Here is an 18,484-nt window from a genome sequence, read left to right as displayed (position 1 = left end):
GTCAAACGTCAGGCATGGACAGCGGGTTCGTGAAAGACTTGGATTTAAAAAACGTACCTAGTAGTCTGAATGGTTTCACACCCAGTCAATGGAGAAACCGCAAATGTCATGGGTGGAAACACTCACATCATTTCCTCATTCATTTAAACTCAATATCTCTATATTTTCACTCCAAACAGCATAATTCAAATCACAAATTAATACTATGGTATTAATATGACAAATTATAATGTAAAACGGCAATGTTATCAAACCAGCGAATCGTCGTAATCTGTTCACTTCTGGATTCGGGAGCAAAGTCAGTATCGAGGCAATTTCAAAATCATTATTTTATTGAGGAACTTATGAAACCTCATACCTACCTTACAACATCCGCAGGGACCCCAAAACGTTCCACAGAAGGCTTGGCAGGGCTAGCCCCAAAGCTGAGGGGGTAGTTTTGGGACAGACGGACAGACACTCCTGCTTTATAATACAGATGTAGTGTGACAATTAATTCATGAACACATTTTAATCACGAACAACTCTTCATAATAAATATTTGGGTTTTTTTCAGGTGATGTGAAGGACTAAGTTTGGAAAATTGAACCGTGAATGCATTCGATTCAACGGAAGTTGTCTGACATCAGTCATTTTCAAGAAATGAAGAAGTTTGAATGTCACCAATATTTCCATACTATGTTCTTTTCTATATCCGGTATCCATAAGTTATGCTGTTTAAATAAAACAATTTATCAACAAAACAAATGTCTTCATGAATTAATCGTCACCATATATATTGTTACAGATTCGCCTCCTTGAATTGAATTGAAAAGCAAATGGAATTCTTGAATCCACTTCCTGATAGCGCCTGAAGCCGACAGCTCTGCAGATAATTCCGCAGTGTGACGGGTTGTTAAACAACCACAGAGGCTGTCTGAGACATTTAATTTAGGTAGGGTCCAGTGCCTAAATCCTGCGTTACCTCTCTGGGAAATTAAACCCACTACGTTGAGTACTGTGCTTCCCAACGTGCAACCGATCCAGGATACGTACGGCCGAGCTTTACCGTAGGTTACGCGCTGGCTTCTTACTATGGGTTATGAAACACAAGGGTTAACTCCCTGATAGAGCTCACTATGTGTAATAAAGGGAAACTGACAACTGGACTGTTTGAAAGGGAATATAATTACCTCTGTCGCCGAATGTGGATGGAGGTTATCTTTCATCCCTGTCTGTTTGTCTTTGTCTGTCTGTAAACAGGATATCTCAAAAATCTGTGGAAGGATTCGGACGAAATTTGGTGGAGAGGTTGGGTATGTTTCACGGACAAAATGATTATATTTTGGTGAAGATCTGGTCTGGACCTGAGAATTTTTAAAAGTGATTCTTCACCATTGACAAAAAGGGTAAAAAAAAAAACTATGTATAGCGCGATATCTCAAAAAGTTATGGACAGATTTGGACGAAACTTGATGGACAAGTTGGGTGTGTGACATGGACGAATCAATTTGATTTTTGGGAAAGATCCAAATCCAGATCCACATACGAGAATTTTTAAATGATTCTTCACCATTGAATGATAAGACCAAAACGATACATAGCATGATATTTCAAAAAAGTTGCGGATGACTTTTGACAAAACTTGGTGAATGAGTTGGGTAGGTGACAATAACAAGTGGATTCTCTTTTGGTTTAGGTCCAGACCCAGATTCGACCAATCAGTGGGATACAAAACGTACACTGTTCAGCCTGGCGGAAGTACAGTATGCTCTCTACTGAGTGCCGTTCTAGTTCAGGAATGCAATTATTTGCAAGTCACAAAAAGTCACACATGAAAAAGCCTTGTCTATGCACAGAAAAACCCCTTCGACAATGACTAAACACTTAAATTTAGATGCCACATTCAATCTGGGAAAAGAAGAAGAGTAAGGACAGACAGATGAGTGATTAAAGCAGGGTGTTGGTTCAACTCTGCCCTTACCTGAACGTGAACCAGCTGGCTATGAACACCTAGGGCCCTAGGCAAAGACCAGCACTTCTGGAACAATGTGCTCTCGACAGATGAGTCAGAGGTAGGCGATTTGGCCACAGCACCAGAAGACATGTTTGGTGAAAACCAAAGACAGCATTTGACGACAAGAACCTGATACCAACTGTAAAGCATGGTGGTGGAAATATTATGGTTTGGGGCAGCTTTGCTGCATCAGGGCCTGGGCAGCTCACCATCATAGAATCCACTATGAATTCTTCATTGTACCAGAGGGTGCTTGAGGATAATGTGAGGCCATCTGTCGTAGGGTTGAAGCTCAACCGAAGGTGGATCTTGCAACATGACAATGACCCTAAACATACCAGTAAATCCACCAAGGAATGGCTGAAAAGAAAGAAATGGAGGGTTCTGGAATGGCCAAGTCAAAGCCTGGATCTAAATCCCAGCGAGATATTATGGGGGGATTTGAAACGAGCTGTGCATGCAAGAAACCCCTCAAACATCGCACAGCTGAAAGAATTCTGCATGGAGGAGTGGGCAAAAATTTCTCCCAGTCAATGTCAGAGACTGGTAGACAGTTATAAGAAACGCCTACTTGAGGTTGTTTCTGCCAAAGGGGGCAATACCACCTATTAGAGCCAAGGGTGTACTTACTTTTTCCACATGCGAAATTTGCATTTATGTTTATTTAAATTATACAATGGACTACAAAATGTAAATGTTTCATGATATTTGTTATATTATATCACCTTTATCTATCAGTATTGTTGAAATGAAGATCAAATAGCTGTATGTTGAAATATGTTGAAAAAGTCAAAACTTTACATGGGGTGTACTTACTTTTTCACGTGACTGTACATAAATACAACTGGACTGTTTGTTTCATGGGGTAACCATCTATATAATAATAGCGTAAGGACTCGACTTTGTTATCCCTTTTACGCCGCACCCAGTGACCCAATGCCCACGGCACTAATGGATTTACGATCTACGAACCGTGCTCTTTGTTTATCACATACAGCCATACCTGAAAAATCTGAATTAGCCGATGTTGGGGCCCAAAAGCATCCGATCAACTGCCGATACGACGCCATCTTACGACGCCATCGTATTGGTGTCTGCTGGGTGAAGGCGAAAGCAAGCCGTCCGCTGATTGGACACTCGAAGGCGAAAGCAAGCCGTTCACTGAGTGGACAATCCAGAGCATGCATTTGTGCCGGTGTCGTCGATCGCGGTGTACGCTACCTCATCAGGTGGGTTTACCATAATTTCAGCGAACTCAGTTTCCTGTTCGCCTGGCATATTCAATGACCATAAATAAAGCCCAGGGCCAAACATTCTGTAAACTGGGTATGTATTTGCCTGCTCCTGTCTTCTCCCACAGCCAGTTATATGTGGCATGTTCAAGAGCACGGTCGTTCAAAGATGTGTATATCAAGGTTGATATAATACGAGTACGCAAGGAGTCGTCAGAGGCTTGACTATTACCTCAAACATTGTTTATCCAGAAGTTTTAAAATAATTTGAACCTCTGATACTGCGTTCATTGTATTATATTCCTACTGCTGTTCCTTTCCATTGACACATACCACTGCGCCAGTGTGGCCAGAGTGGTGCTATGCCGATTCCTATTACGAATCCATTCATTTTTCAAAAGTATATCGTAGCGTTGTCATTTAAGTAGATTGCAATAAATACGTTGTTCATATACGCACTCTTCATTCTCATCTTTCTTCCTAACTCTTACTCGGACAAGCAAATCCCCTATGCCATCCATAATGGTACACTCTATCCATACACCACATCCTCCCTTCCGTGGATGTTCCACCGGTTTCGGCTAGTCTATATAATAATAGCGTAAGGACTCGACTTTGTTATCCCTTTTACACTGCACCCAGTGACCCGATGCCCACGGCACTAATGGATTTACGATCTACGAACCGCGCTCTTTGTTTATCACGTACAGCCATACTCGAAAAATCTGAATTAGCCGAAGTTGGGGCCCAAAAGCATCCGATTAACTGCCGATACGACGCCATCTTACGACGCCATCGTATTGGCATCTGCTGGGCGAAGGCAAAGCAAGCCGTCCGCTGATTGGACAGGCGAAGGCAAAAGCAAGCCGTCCACTGAGTGGACAATCCAGAGCATGCATTTGTGCCGGTGTCGGTGATCGTTGTTCATATATGCACTCTTCATTCTCATCTTTCTTCTTAACTCTTACTCGGACAAGCAAATCCCCTATGCCATCCATAATGGTACACTCTATCCATACACCACATCCTCCCTTCCGTGGATGTTCCACGGGTTTCGGCTAGTTCATATGAACCCCAGTGTAGAGGAGGTTTTAATTGGCAGATGGCATATAGTACAAACTCCAAATCATAAGTAAATAAATAAGCAAAGAAAAATAATTCTCACCAATTCATATTTGCAAAAAAAAAATCGAATTCTCTTTGTGCCATTCGAGTGATTGAAAGTCGACAGTATTTAATGTCCAAATATGGGACATCTGTCACAAACCTGCTGATTGATTCGGAAGATGCATCTGGCCATTAGGCCTAGCATGAGGTGTTATGTGCATCACAGATGCAAATTACAGTCAGAAAGAATACAGATTCATCCGGGCACACAGTGGTGGATGCGTCCTGCTGTGAGCAGAGATCACACCGTTTAGCCATTTACTGGGTCTCCAGGGGCCCTAATGAGAGCCTTGAAAGGCGCTGCACATAAAGTTTCTGTGATGAGTGGCAATGTTACACACACCTGCTGGGAATTATGCTTTTTTTTCACCTGCTAGGTGTGGACCTTACCAACACATGTGGAGAGCCCAGGGCTGCAGCAGCTCGACCTGAAAGGCACAATTGAGCCGCTCAGTTTGAGTGGCATTCGGCCATCAAATATCTTCCTTGCATAACGAGGACAGAGCTGTTCTGGCTTCCAGGTGCAGAGCTTCAATAGACTCTTGTTAAATGTCCTTCCCCCTCTCTCCCCATCTTGTCTACCGCTCCCCATGTTATATGTTTTATGTGTCGGTTTGTCTTTCTGTGTGATTAATGTTAGCTCTTTCACGAGCCTCGATCTTCTAAAAAAAAAAACAAACAAAAAAAAACACACCACAGCAGAACACCTACAACAATGGTGTCCATTTATCGACCTCATGAGGTCAGTTGGCTCAAGCGGTGAAAGAGAGGCCACGAAGTTGCTCACACATATATTACATACATGTATTTGAATGAAATTTCAAGTTATTTCGATGTTTTCGGAGCAATTGTGACGGCACACTTTTACAATTTTTTGCCTTCTCCACAATTTTGAGCGAGGTAACTCACACGAAATTGTTATTCCACTATTGCAAGGGAATTTTTTGTGGTTTAATCGATTTGCATGGATTCAAAGCATTTCCTCCTTTTCTCCTGTATCCAATACCATGGCACTGAAGAGGTCATAATCTTTTGACAGTTTCCTTCTGTTTAATCCCCATCTTTGCTTTGGATCCTTTAAACTCTGCCTACTATTCTTTCCCACGGTTTTCCACGGTTTCTAACAAATTCCCAAATCCTCCAGTCGCTCGATCCTCCACTCGATCGATCAACAATTCCCACATCCTCAAATTGTCAAATCGCCGATCCAATGGATGGAGCACATAACACATGGATGCCTCGTCCTTCAAGTGGAACATCAGGATGGTAGTTTATAGCCGGGTCAGGATTCGAACCCAGGCCAGACAGCTCAGTTTGAGTGGCAATCGGCCAAACCATAGGTCTAGGTCATCCTGCCAGCCCATTTACAATCAGTAAACTAGAAAGAGCAATCAGAGATTGCAAACCCTCGCCAGAAGGTGTTTTCAGTGGTTTTTAAGGCTTTTGTGTTAAAACAAATATGGCGGCCGAACCACGTGACCGATGACGTCATCATTATTTTTTTCTCACCAATTTATCCCTAAATTATGCTCAAGAAATTTCATCTTGATTGGATGAAGTTTTGTACTTGTCGAATTATGACGTCATAATTGAGGTACCTATGACATCATCATTAACAGATGTTATTCCACATGGAGAGTTCTTTACAATGAGCCATGTCTCAATTTTTTCTGCGCAGTGCTTTCGGAGATATAGAGGTGTAAATGTTTTCGGTTTTTTCAAGATGGCGGCCGAACCACGTGCCCGATGACGTCATAATAATTATTATAAAATTCTACAGGTGGAGTTGCACCTATGGTGAAAATTTCCTGTCAATCGGACCAATGGTTGCAGAGAAAATCATATTTATTCTGTGCGGACAAACAGACAAACAAACAAACAAAGAGACTCAAATGCAATACCCTCTTCTCTGGCGAGGGTAATGAGTCCTTTGATTTGTACAATGGTGGTTCAATTTAACCTTGACCTTTGATTAGATGAGGTGATGTTTGCAGATAAATATTTTTTGCCGAAGATTTGTTACCCTGCGCTCACGAAGCGAAAAGCAGGGTTAGACATTCGATTGCGTACGTGTGGCGTGTCTGCATTTTTAAAATTCTTTTTCTCTGTAACCATTGGTCCGATTGACACGAAATTTTAACATAGGAGCAATCACCTGTATAATTGTATAATTCAATTGTACGATTGTATAATATTATTGTATAATGTAGAATTCAAGTCCACCTCGTATAATTTTTGTATTCATAATTAATTAGACGTCATCGGTCACGTGAAAAACGTTGCACCTCTATAATCTCCCAAACCGTTTAATGGAAAAGTTTAAACAAGGCTCATTGTCAAAGTACTCCCCATGGGGAATAAGATATCTTAATGAGGATGTCATCGGTACCTTCATTATGACGTCATAATTCGACAAGTACAAAACTTCATCCGATCAAGATGAAATTTCTTGAGCATCATCTAGGGATAAATTGGTGGAGAAAAAATAATAATGATGACGTCATCTGTTACGTGGTCGCCATATTTGTTTTAACACAAAAGCCTTAAAAACCACTGAAAACACGTCCTGGCGAGGGTCTGCAATCTCTGATTGCTCTTTCTAGTTTAGACTGTAGATGTTATTACCCTTGCCAGAGGAGAGGGTATTGCATTTGAGTCCGTTTGTTTGTCTGTTTGTCTGTCTGTCTGTCTGTCTGTTTGTCCGCACAGAATAAATATGATTTTCTCTGCAACCATTGGTCTGATTGACAGGAAATTTTCACCACAGGTGCAACTCTACCTGTATAATTTTACAATGATAATTATAACGTCATAGGTCACATGGTTCGGCCGCAATCTTGGAAAAACCGAAAAACTTTGCACCTCTGTATCTCCAAAAGCGCTGAATAGAAAATATTGAGACGGCTCATTGTAAAGAACTCTCCATGGGAAATAAAATATGTTAATGATGATGATATGAAATCTCTCCCCGGCATCAAAGTTTGAGTGTTTTCCCGTTCGTTTCTTTGTCAAATTTCCGCTGCGTATTTTGTTGTGTATGTGTTATTGTGTGTTTCTATTTGGTTTTGGTTTTGTAGTTGTTGCAAATTTGTGTGTAATTAGTCGTTTCTTTGTTCTCGCCTCGTGCGCCTTGTGCGGCCTGGTGTCTCGTGCGGCCTCCTCGTCTCGACTTGTGCCCCGCCCCCTATATCTCGTTTGTTCTTTCACCTCTGCTCCTGCTTTCTCAAATCCACGTTCTCACTTAGAGACTTTTCCCAGATTGTTTTTCATGGTTTTGTTTAAATATTTATTTAAATATGTTTAAACCGCAGCCGTGATGCTGACGCCGCCCCCCCCCCCCCACTCCCCCCCCCCTGCCCCACCCCCCAGAATTTTCATGTTTTAAACGTTTCCCAGTGTGTACCCTGGATTAGAATAGGTACGCCGTATCCCTGCGTGTCGAAAGAGACGACTAAGAGGGTTGGCGTCAGGAAGGGCATCCGGCCATAAAAACATTGCCTCAAAAAGAGAACCATGACAATTACAACTACATGTGGGCAGGGTACAGCCCGAAGTGGAGATCGGTTCCTGAGGTTTGGGACATGGAATGTAGGGACAATGACAGGGAGATCAGGAGAAGTGGTGGAAGTATTGGTCAGAAGAAGAGTGGACATATGTTGTGTGCAAGAGACGAGATGGAAGGGAAGTGGTGTGAGAATGGTGAAGGGTAGGCAGGGACAGAAATACAAGTTTGTGTGGCAAGGGTGCCCGGAGGGCGTGAATGGTGTTGGTGTCCTGTTTTCTGAGGAGTTTGTTGACTGTGTGGTGAGTGTGACTAGAGTGAGTGATAGGTTGATGATGGTGAAAATGATGATTGGAAAGCTCTTGGTGAACGTCATCTCGGGATATGCTCCGCAGGTTGGTCGAAGCGATGAAGAGAAGGACAAGTTCTGGTATGCGATAGAGAAGCTGATGGAAAACGTGAAAGATGATGAAGTTGTTGTGGTAGGAGGAGACCTAAATGGACATGTGGGAAGGAGTATGGATGGTTTTGACGGAGTTCATGGGGGTTACGGATATGGTGTGAGAAATGGAGAAGGTGAAAGGATTTTGGAGTTTGCTGATGGAGCTGATTTGTTGATTTGTAATACTCAGTTCCAGAAAGAGGATAATAAGCTTGTTACATACACGTCAGGTGGGTCGACGACAACCGTTGACTACCTGATGGTGCGTAGGCGAGATAGGGGGCATCTCTGGGACACAAAGGTGATCCCGGGGGGAGGAGGCTGTTTCACAGCACCACTTGGTTGTCTGCGACGTAAGGGTGAAAGGTGCGAGGAGAGCTCGGCGGGTGAAGTACCAACCGAGAATGAAGGTGTGGAGGTTGAAAGAGGTGACAGTAAGGGGGGCATTAAAAGAGAGGCTGAGTAGGGTCGAGGCTGATGTGGTTGAGCTTGAAAGTGGTTAGATGTCAATGAAATCTAGTCTGTTGGGAGACGTTGGTGAGGTATGTGGAAGGACAAAAGGACCACCGAGGCACTCGGAAACATGGTGGTGGGATGATGAAGTTGGAAAGAGGATTGACGAGAAGAGGAAGAAGTTCAAGGAGTGGCAGAAGGCGAAGGGTACGGGAGCAGAAACAGCAGAGCATGAAAGTTATAAGGCAGCCAGGAAGGCTGCAAAGAAAGAGGTAGCAAAGGCGCAGGAGGCATGTAGGAAAATGTTCGGAGAACGCTAGGATTCGGAAGAGGGTCAGAAAGCAGTATTCAGGATTGCAAAGCAGATAGCGAAAGAGAGGTGTGATGTGATGGGGGTGAGTTGCTTGAAGGATGAAGTGGGACAAATCGTTGTCGACCCAGATGGAATTAAAGGAAGATGGAAAAGATATATGGAAATGCTGTTGAATACAGAGAATGAATGGGATGGCAACATAGAGAGTAACCCAGTTTTAGGACCGGCAGAGAAGATAACTGAGAAGGAAGTTGAGGAAGCGATAAAAGCAATGAAGAGTAGAAAAGCGGGAGGGCCAACGGGAGTTGTGGGAGATATGTTGAAGGCAGCAGGAAGTTGGGGTGTGAAGAGAATGACAGAGATCTGTAATCTGGTGGTGAAAGAAGGCCGCATTCCAGTGGCTTGGGAACTGAGTACCCTCGTCCCTCTATACAAGGGGAAAGGTGACCCTCTGGAGTGTGGCTCGTACCGAGCGATAAAGTTATTGGAGCATGGAATGAAGGTATTGGAAAGGGTGTTGGAGAGGAGGATAAGGAAGAAAGTGAAGATCGACGAAATGCCGTTTGGATTCATGCCAGGAAGAGGAACGACAGACGCGCTTTTCATTGTGAGGCAGTTGCAGGAGAAGTACATGGAGAAGAGGAAGAAGTTGTTTCTTGGGTTTGTTGATCTGGAGAAAGCATTCGATCGGGTTCCACGCAAAGTATTGACATGGGCATTGAGGAATTTAGGAGTGGAGGAATGGTTGATCAGAGTAGTGATGGCAATGTACAAAAGAGCACGCACAGCTCTAAGGACGAAGGACGGGAACAGTGGTGAGTTTGAGGTGAAGGTGGGAGTGCATCAGGGGTCGGTACTAAGTCCACTACTATTTGTAGCTGTGATGGAGGTGCTGGCTCAGAACGTAAAGGAGGGTTTACCGTGGGAGTTGTTGTATGCAGATGATCTGGTGTTGATTGCGGAAAGTATGGATGGACTGAAGGAAAAGATGAACACGTGGAAGGAATGTATGGAGACAAAAGGTCTGAAGGTGAATATCGGAAAGACGAAGGTGATGGCAAGTGGTAAAGCATGTGGTGAGGTGGAAAGAACTGGGAAGTGGCCCTGTGCTGTGTGTCGGAAGGGTGTCTGTGAAGGTTGAATGCTGTGAAGAGGAACAGGTTGAGATGGTTTGGTCATGTGTTGAGGAAGGATGAAAGTGACTGGTTGAGAAGAGTGATGGAAATGAATGTAGAAGGAAGTAGAAGACGGGGAAGACCGAGAAAGACTAGGCTAAAGATGGTGGAAGAAGAAATGCGGGCAAGGAGGTTAACAAGGAGAGATGCAGAAAATAGGGCAAAATGGAGAAGATTGTCATGGGGACCGCAAGGCTAACCCCCGCTCTAGCAGGGAAAATGGCCTTTAAAATGCATGTTGTGTTGTTGTTGTAATGATGATGATGATGTCATGATGATGTCATAGGTGCTTCCATTATGACGTCATAATTCGACAAGTATAAAAATTCATCCGATCAAGATTAAATTTCTTGAGCATAATCTAGGAATAAATTAGTTTAGAAAAAAAAAATGATGACGTCATCGGTCACGTGGTTCGGCCGCTATATTTGTTTTAACACAAAAGCCTTAAAAAAAAAACACTGAACATACATCCTGGTGAGGGTTTGCAATCCCTGATTGCTATTTCTTGTTACTCTTGCCAGAGGAGAGGGTATTGCATTTGAGTCCGTTTGTCTGTCTGTCTGTTTATCCGCACAGAATAAATATGATTTTCTCTGCAACCGTTGGTTCGATTGACGGTGAATTTTCACTATAGGTGCACCAACTCCTGTAGAATTTTCTAATGATGATTATGACATCACAGATCACGTGTTAAAGGTGCCATCTTGTAAAAACCGAAAAACTTTGCACCTCTATATCAACGAAACCGCTGCATAGAAAAATTGAGACATGGCTCATTTTAAAGAACTTTCCATGGGAAATAACATATGTTAATGTGGATGTCATAGGTGCCTCCATTATGACGTCATAATTCAACAAGTAAAAACTTCATCCGATCAGGATTAAATTTATTGAGCGTCATCTCGGGATAAATTGGTGGAGAAAAAAAAATCATGACGTCACCGGTCACGTGGTTTGGCCGCCATATTTGTTTCAACACAAAAGCCGTAAAAACCACTAAAACACGTCCTGGCGAGGGTCTGCAATCTTTGATTACTCTTTCTAGTTTATGAAAGAGTGGTGGAAGAGGAAGCTCATATCCACGAAGGTCTTTTTGTAACACTTTTTGACAGACCCCATCAAGGATGTTTATTAATGTAATTAAGTTTTATCAACCGATGCCGAGAGTATAACGGTTAAAAGCACAACATATTAACACTCTAATAATTCCTAATAATACAATAAGAGAATGGGTTTTTAAGTTACAATTCTCTCGTGAATTAGATTCTAATTTATTCTAAAGGTAGGCATCTTACTATAATTCACCAAATGTCCGTCTGTCTGTTCGAAGGTACCGTAAAAACTGCTGAACCGATCCAAAGATATTTTGTGTGGGTAATCCTGGGACCCCTGGGAGTAAAATAGGCTATTTAGTTTTCCCAATTTCAGCTTTGGTCTCCAGCATTCCAGGTTTGGACTCCCGCATAACATTCGTGTTCGCATAACGTTCATTGTGACGATGTTGTGATGATGTATGTGTTCACGGTAGTGTTTGACGTGACGGTGTGAATGTAATTTCGTTATGTTTTTCGTTTCGTAATCCTTTAATGAACGTTTCATGTTTAATGAACGTTTAATGCCCTTCTATGTCCGGGGCCGCACTCGCGCTACACTGGACGGGCCAGCGTGTACCTTCCCCTTCGCCGTCATGCTCGGCTAAACCGCTGAGCACCATCCGTGATGGGGACTGGGGCTTGAGACAGTGTCCCACGAACGAGGAATTCCCAGGAAGCGCGAGTCATCAGCTCGCGTTGATTAAGTCCCTGCCCTTTGTACACACCGCCCGTCGCCGCACAAACATCACAATGAAACACAATCACAATTCACATATTCGTGCAATTCGAATAAATACGAATAAATAAATTCGAATTCGAATATTCGAATAATAATTCGAATATTTTCGTCACAATGAAAACATCATCACAAACGGGTACTGGAGACAATGTGACAAACGTCACAAACGGGTTATTTTCCCTAAAGAAAAGCGTACAGTTGATATCACGATTTGAAACGCGATGGAATAATATTTACCGATATGAACAGTGATGTGGCTTTTATTGAAATTCTAAAGATACTGTTTAGATTTTGATGATTTACATGTGATATGATTTGAAGGATGTTTATATGAATCGTTTAAAATAAAAAATTTCTGCCTTCAATTTCTGAAATTTTGCCTTTTCATTTCGGCTTCCCAATTGAAGCCCCACCCGTAGGGCGGGTACCGTTGCTAGTTGTATATAATTTTAGAACAAATAAATACAATTTGTAGAGCAATGTGGAGCAAGATGCCCTTTCGAGCGTTATTGCTTTTGTCCCTATCACTCAAAAGTGAAAAATCACTTTAAAAAGTTAAAAATTCTCTTATCCAGATCCGGATTCGAATCTTCACCAACAATGAATCGATTCGTCCTTGTCACATACACAACATGTCCACCAAGTTTCTTCCGAATCCGTCCACAACTTTTTGAGATGTCCAGTTCGCAAACAGACATACAGACAAATCGACAGAGGTAAAAACATAACCTCCATCCACCTTTCGAGGTGGAGCTAACAATGGATGTGGGGATGAATGAGGGGTCGGGCAGGACGAATGGGGTGGACAAGATGCTTACAGAAGCAAACTCTCAGGAAGGAAAACCTGAAATTTGGAAGGAGAGAGGGAAAATATACTGAATACCAACAGACAGAGACCTTCTGGTGAGGTATTCAAGGTACTGACCATGTAACCAGTACCGAGCAGGTTGAACATGTTAGGAGTGTTGGGGGGAGCTTGCCCCAACGTTAAGTTGCCAACTGAATCTTTAACCCTTTCTGGACAGTTGATGAGGTCTGCGCAGCCCGAGGCAAGCGTTTCTGGCTTGCTATAAGCTATAAAGCCACTTCATGGCTGCAGTAACCAAATCTTATTGACTCAAGGACAACAAGGACTGTTCTGTCAGCAGTCTGCTTCCTTGGAGCCTGGTGTTGCAAAGCGTTGTGTTGCCCACATGCTTACTTGAATCTTGGCAGGCAAAGCTCGCCGATGGATGAGGGAGATTTTCGCAAATCCTTAAATCTCCGTGGTTAAAATTACCTGACAAAACACCTGATCCCATAGGCTGTCTGGTTCGGTCACAACAATGATTATTTTGTATGAAATAAGGTCATGCGGCCTTAATAAGCTGTCATCGCCATGCCACAAGGTAGACTTGGGAGGTTTACCTAGTAAAGATGAACGGATTTCTCCTCTGTGCTTTGGTAATATTGGCATTGACACGTTGGGATCATCTACTTATTTATTCATGGCATTATCCCAAATCTAATTTTCTTTCCTGAAACTCAGCAGAAAATGAATTCGTCCAATAGGATGACATTATAGGGACTGGCAGGTTGGCTTCCTGCCCCGTTTTCAGAACAAGAAGCATAATAGTTAGGCTTCACAGTTTCGGGTCTAAAATTAATTGCACTACTTGCTTTGGAATGATATGTCAAACTCTGGGCCAATGAACACAAAAAGGCCTCATTTTAAAAGCTTCACATTTTACCTTTAATATTAGCAACCTGCCACTTGGAAGATTGACTAAGATGGTAATGATGCCCAAATTAAGATTAAAATGATGCGTTGATTAGCCCCCATTGGATTTAGTCCGAAACTGGGACTTATGGATTGGGTCTCGTCTGTGCGTCCGTCTGTGCGTGCGTACGTCCGCAACCATTTCTCGGACATGTATGGACAGATTTTATTCATACTTGGCACAAAGCCAATAAATGATGGTATACATGTGTACATCATTTAGTTTCCCAATGCGATCAAAGATGGCTGACTACATGATGGCATTCGCAAGCACCTCACTTTATTTTGTGATCTGATCAAAGATGGCCGACTGGTTGACTGGCGGCCATTTTCGTTGTAAAAACTCCCATATTGAACACGTCTCCAACCATTTCTCGGACATGCATTTACCGATCTTGTTCGAACTTGGCACACAGATAATGAATGATGAGTAACATAAGTATGTCATTACCCTGCGCTTGCGAAGCGAAAGTCAGGGTTAAGCATTCGGGTACGTACGTACGTGCGAGCCTGCATTTTAAAAATTAATTTTCTCAGCAACTGTTGGTTGACAGTGAAATTGACATGAAATTAGATTGACATGAAATTGTCAGGTCTTAGATTGACATGAAATTTTCACCATAGAAGGGCCTCCTCCTGTAGAATATTTTATTGAATATTATGACGTCACAGGTTACGTGGTACGGGCGCCATCTTGGAAAAACCAAAAAACTTTGCACCTCTACATCTCAAAAACCGCTGCACATAAATAATTGAGACGGGTCGCATTGCAAAGAACTCTCCATGCTGAATAACAAATGTGAATGATGACGTCATAGGTGCGGCCGTTATGACGTCATAATTCGACAAGTAAAAAACTGTATCCGATCAGGATGAAATTTCTTGAGCATCTTCTCGGTATAAATTGATGCAGAAATAAAATTATAATGTCGTCGGTCACGTGGTTCGGCCACCATATTATTTTGAGTGAAAAGGCTGAGGCAGGCTGAGGCAGGAGGCTGAGGCAGGCTGAGGCCACCACTAAAATCTAATTTTCTCCAAAACGACTGATCAGATCGAGGCCAAACTTTGCAGTCAGACTCGCATACCCATGACGAACAAAAAAAAGTCAGCGAGCATGACGTCATGCATCACATGGTTTCGGAGTTATGACGTTTTTAGGCATAAACTTTAAAAACCTAGCTCCTTCCTCATTTTTGATCCTATCGAGGAGAAACTTCACAGATGTGTTAAGCATATCACTCTACAAAAATGACCTTTTGGAATTTGTGATAGGTGATGTGGTTTGGCAGAGGTAAATAATTAAACGAAAATATTAAAAAATGTATAACCCTTGAACCGCTTCATTAATCGACGTGAAACTTTATATTATAGTAGAGGTAATGAAGTGTAACAAGTGTGCAAAATTTTAAGATGATTGGATGTGCGGTCTGGAAGCTAGAAGTTGTTATTGCGTGAAGAGAAAGAGTCTTCTGGTGTGGGCATGGAATTAATTATCACACTGCACATCATGAGCAGGCAAAGTACGGAGCGACCTCACGGGGTCATTTTGACCTCAAATAAAATTCTGATTTCAGATTTGTCAATCGCTGAGGTATATTAACACACGCCCAAAACAGATTTGGTGAAATTCCAACGATTTTTGACGAAAATATAACATTTGTGTCTGCATTTCAGTAAAGTAAAGTGTGTGCCGTGTCACAATTTTTAAAATTGAAACGTGGCTCATTGTAAATAACTCCATATGGGGAATAGGTGTTGTTAATGATGACGTCATTGGTGCCATAATTATGACGTCATAATTCGACAGGGACAACACTTAGTCTGATGAGTTTTAAATTTATTGAGCATGATCTATGCAACAATTATTGAGAGAATATAAATTTATGATGTCATCGCTCACGTGGTCTGGCAGCCATATTGGATCAAAAAAAATGAAACGTTCAAAAATAGAAGAGTTGGCTCGCACCAAGTTGACTGCGCAGTGCGCAGGGTAAGTATTCTATGAATACCATCTGGTTTTTTTTCAAGATCAGATCCAAGATGGCCCACTGGCAACCAGTTTATTACTTCAACATGTCCCACACCATTTCTTGTACATGCACAGACCGATTTTATTCAAACTTGGCAAAAAGACAATACATGCGAGGTTACATATGCAGAAGATTTTTGTTTTGTAATCCAACCAAAGATGGCAAACTGGCGGCCTTTAACTCCACACAGCAGAATTACTAAAACCACGGGGGTATGACATTTTATGTCCTTTTCTCCTTGTTATCCATTACACAGTCGTGGCCAAAAATATTGGCACCCTTGCACGTTTTTCAAATACCTCACAAATTTCCTAAAATATATGTTGAAATTGACAAAAGAATTTGGTCTCCACAATTATTTATTTCACTGTTAATATTACAGAACCTTTGTTTTTGATTCCGAACTTAATAGTATATTGTTATGAATTTTGGGTAGAGTGATATATAGATCAGGTAGATCTGTATAGGTATCATGCTCCAATTATCGTGATGGGGAACCCCACATGTAATAAGTTTGTTTAGGCCGATTGTTCGCGTAAGTGTATCTTTGTGATCATATGAGGATGGCCTTGTGCTAACTAGAATAGGAATTATGCAAATTCCCCTGTGTGTGAGACCTTGTGATTTATCCATTGTCCCTTATGGCACTACACCAATAGACACTGGGCAGGCCCAATAGCAGCACACACACTAATTAAATCCCCCCAAACAATAAAACTAACCAGAACCCAGATGACGTACTTGGGCTGACAACCCCGACTTGGCAGACACACATTGCTCAGGCAGGCTGAGGCCATGCCCACCTCGTGACGGATTGGTCGAAGGGTTTGATGGGGAGATCACACCATTGGTAGGGAGGGCCAATCGACATGCAGCTGAAGCCCAGAGACAAGAAGGAGCCAGCTGATTGGCCAAGGGGAGATTATAAAAAGGTGAAGAGAAACAGACATTTCTCTCTCCCTTCTGCTCTCTGGTTCTGGATCCCTTCGTGCCCGGACGTCCTGCTCCTCACTTTGGACTCTCTTCCCTTCTTCTCCTGCTGCCCCTTACGCCTTCCTCTGCCATCGACTCTCTCCTTTGGTTCCGGACATCGCGAGTGAGAGTGTGTAAGTGAGAGTGTAAGTGTAAGTTAGTGTAAGTTTGAAGGCTTCCTCGCATGGACGAGGGCGGCTTGCCGCTGGAACACCACAAGGCCGGGGTGAGCGGGACGCCTGGTGAGGCCTAGCAGCACGCGAATGAGGCGGATTGAGGCCTACTTCCCGCCAACACCGGAGCCACGTCCGGAGTGCGTTCTCGGACTAGACGATCGCTAGCAAGGTGCCAATTGAGCTGAGTGCACGATAACTTACACTTATTTTCAATCCTTTTATTTCCCCTTCGTTTGTGTGATAGGTCTGCTGTGGGAGCGCTCCAAATAGGACAATATTTATTACGGCGCATTTCACTGTTCTCGGGTTCCCTTGAATAAACCTGTTCTTTTTTGTACATTATAATTCCGTTTTCGGTTGAGTTACTTTCCTGCAGGATTGAAGGCTGCCGCGCGGGACCATCAGGTAAAAGCTTCCCGCTTATTCTTCTCTCTTCCCCCCATGCTCTCATAGTGAAATCCACTATTGAATAACGCCTCAAAGTATCGCTCGATTTGCTATCTATGACGGTCCCGGTATTAACTGAGAGCAGTCACATGACAATATCCTTTTAAATCATAAAATAAAAAGAAATGGCATTGTTGTCAAAATGATTGGCAATCAAAATGATTGACACCCTAGACTTAATATTTGGTAGCACAGCCTTTGGACAAAATAACTGCAGTCACGTGCTTCCTGTAGCCATGAATGAGCTTCCTACACCTCTCTACAGGCAGTTTGGCCCACTCATCTTGTGCAAACTGCTCCAGTTCTCCCAGATTTGAGGGGTGATTTCTCCCAACTGCTGTTTTCAGATCTCCCCACAGGTGTTCAATGGGATTTAGATCTGAACTCATTGCTGGCCACTTCAGAACAGTCCAGCGTTTTGTCGTGAACCATCCCTGGGCTTTTTGAAGTGTGTTTGGGGTCATTGTACTACTGCAAGACCCATGACCTTCAACGAAGACCCAGCTTTCTGACACTGCGTTGAACATTGTGCTCCAAAATGCCTTGGTTTCTCCTGATTTCATGATGAAATGCACACATTTAAGGCACCCAGTGCCAGAGGCAGCACAGCAACCCCGAAACATCACTGAACCTCCTCTATATTTGACTAGGGAAGGTGTTCTTTTCTTTGAAGGCTTCATTTTGTTTTCTGTAAACAGAGAGATGATGTGCTTTACCAAATAGCTCTAATTTGCTCTCATCTGTCCACAGGACATACTCCCATTTTGGCTTGTTCAGGTGTGTTTTCGCAAACTCCAGTGAGGCTTTTTCAGCAGTGGGGTCCTCCTGGGTCTCCTATCATAGAACCCCCTTTCATTGAGTTGGCGACGGATGGTGCGAGTTGAAACTGTCGTAGCTTGTGTCTGAAGGTCAGCTTGAATCTGTTTGGCAGTTGATCGAGTTACATTCTCCACCATTCGAACAATCCTTCGCTGCAATCTT

General features: G+C 42.8%; 1 protein-coding gene across 1 annotated transcript in view; it reads left to right on the top strand.

The window, feature by feature from the left end:
* The first annotated feature begins 3,038 nt into the window (after positions 1-3,038).
* Positions 3,039-18,484, top strand: part of LOC137423713 (uncharacterized) — a 268,296-nt gene continuing 252,850 nt past the window's right edge. Inside the window, exon 1 of the mRNA XM_078773556.1 lies at positions 3,039-3,225. The gene's annotated coding sequence lies outside the window, so the exon portion shown is untranslated. The remainder of the gene's footprint in view (positions 3,226-18,484) is intronic.

This window comes from Myxine glutinosa, chromosome 3 (genome assembly GCF_964187855.1).
Source record: "Myxine glutinosa chromosome 3, kmMyxGlut1.1, whole genome shotgun sequence".
NCBI lineage: Eukaryota > Metazoa > Chordata > Myxini > Myxiniformes > Myxinidae > Myxine > Myxine glutinosa.
The sequence above is the reverse complement of the archived record's forward strand: the minus strand, read 5'-3'. Positions and strand labels throughout refer to the sequence as shown.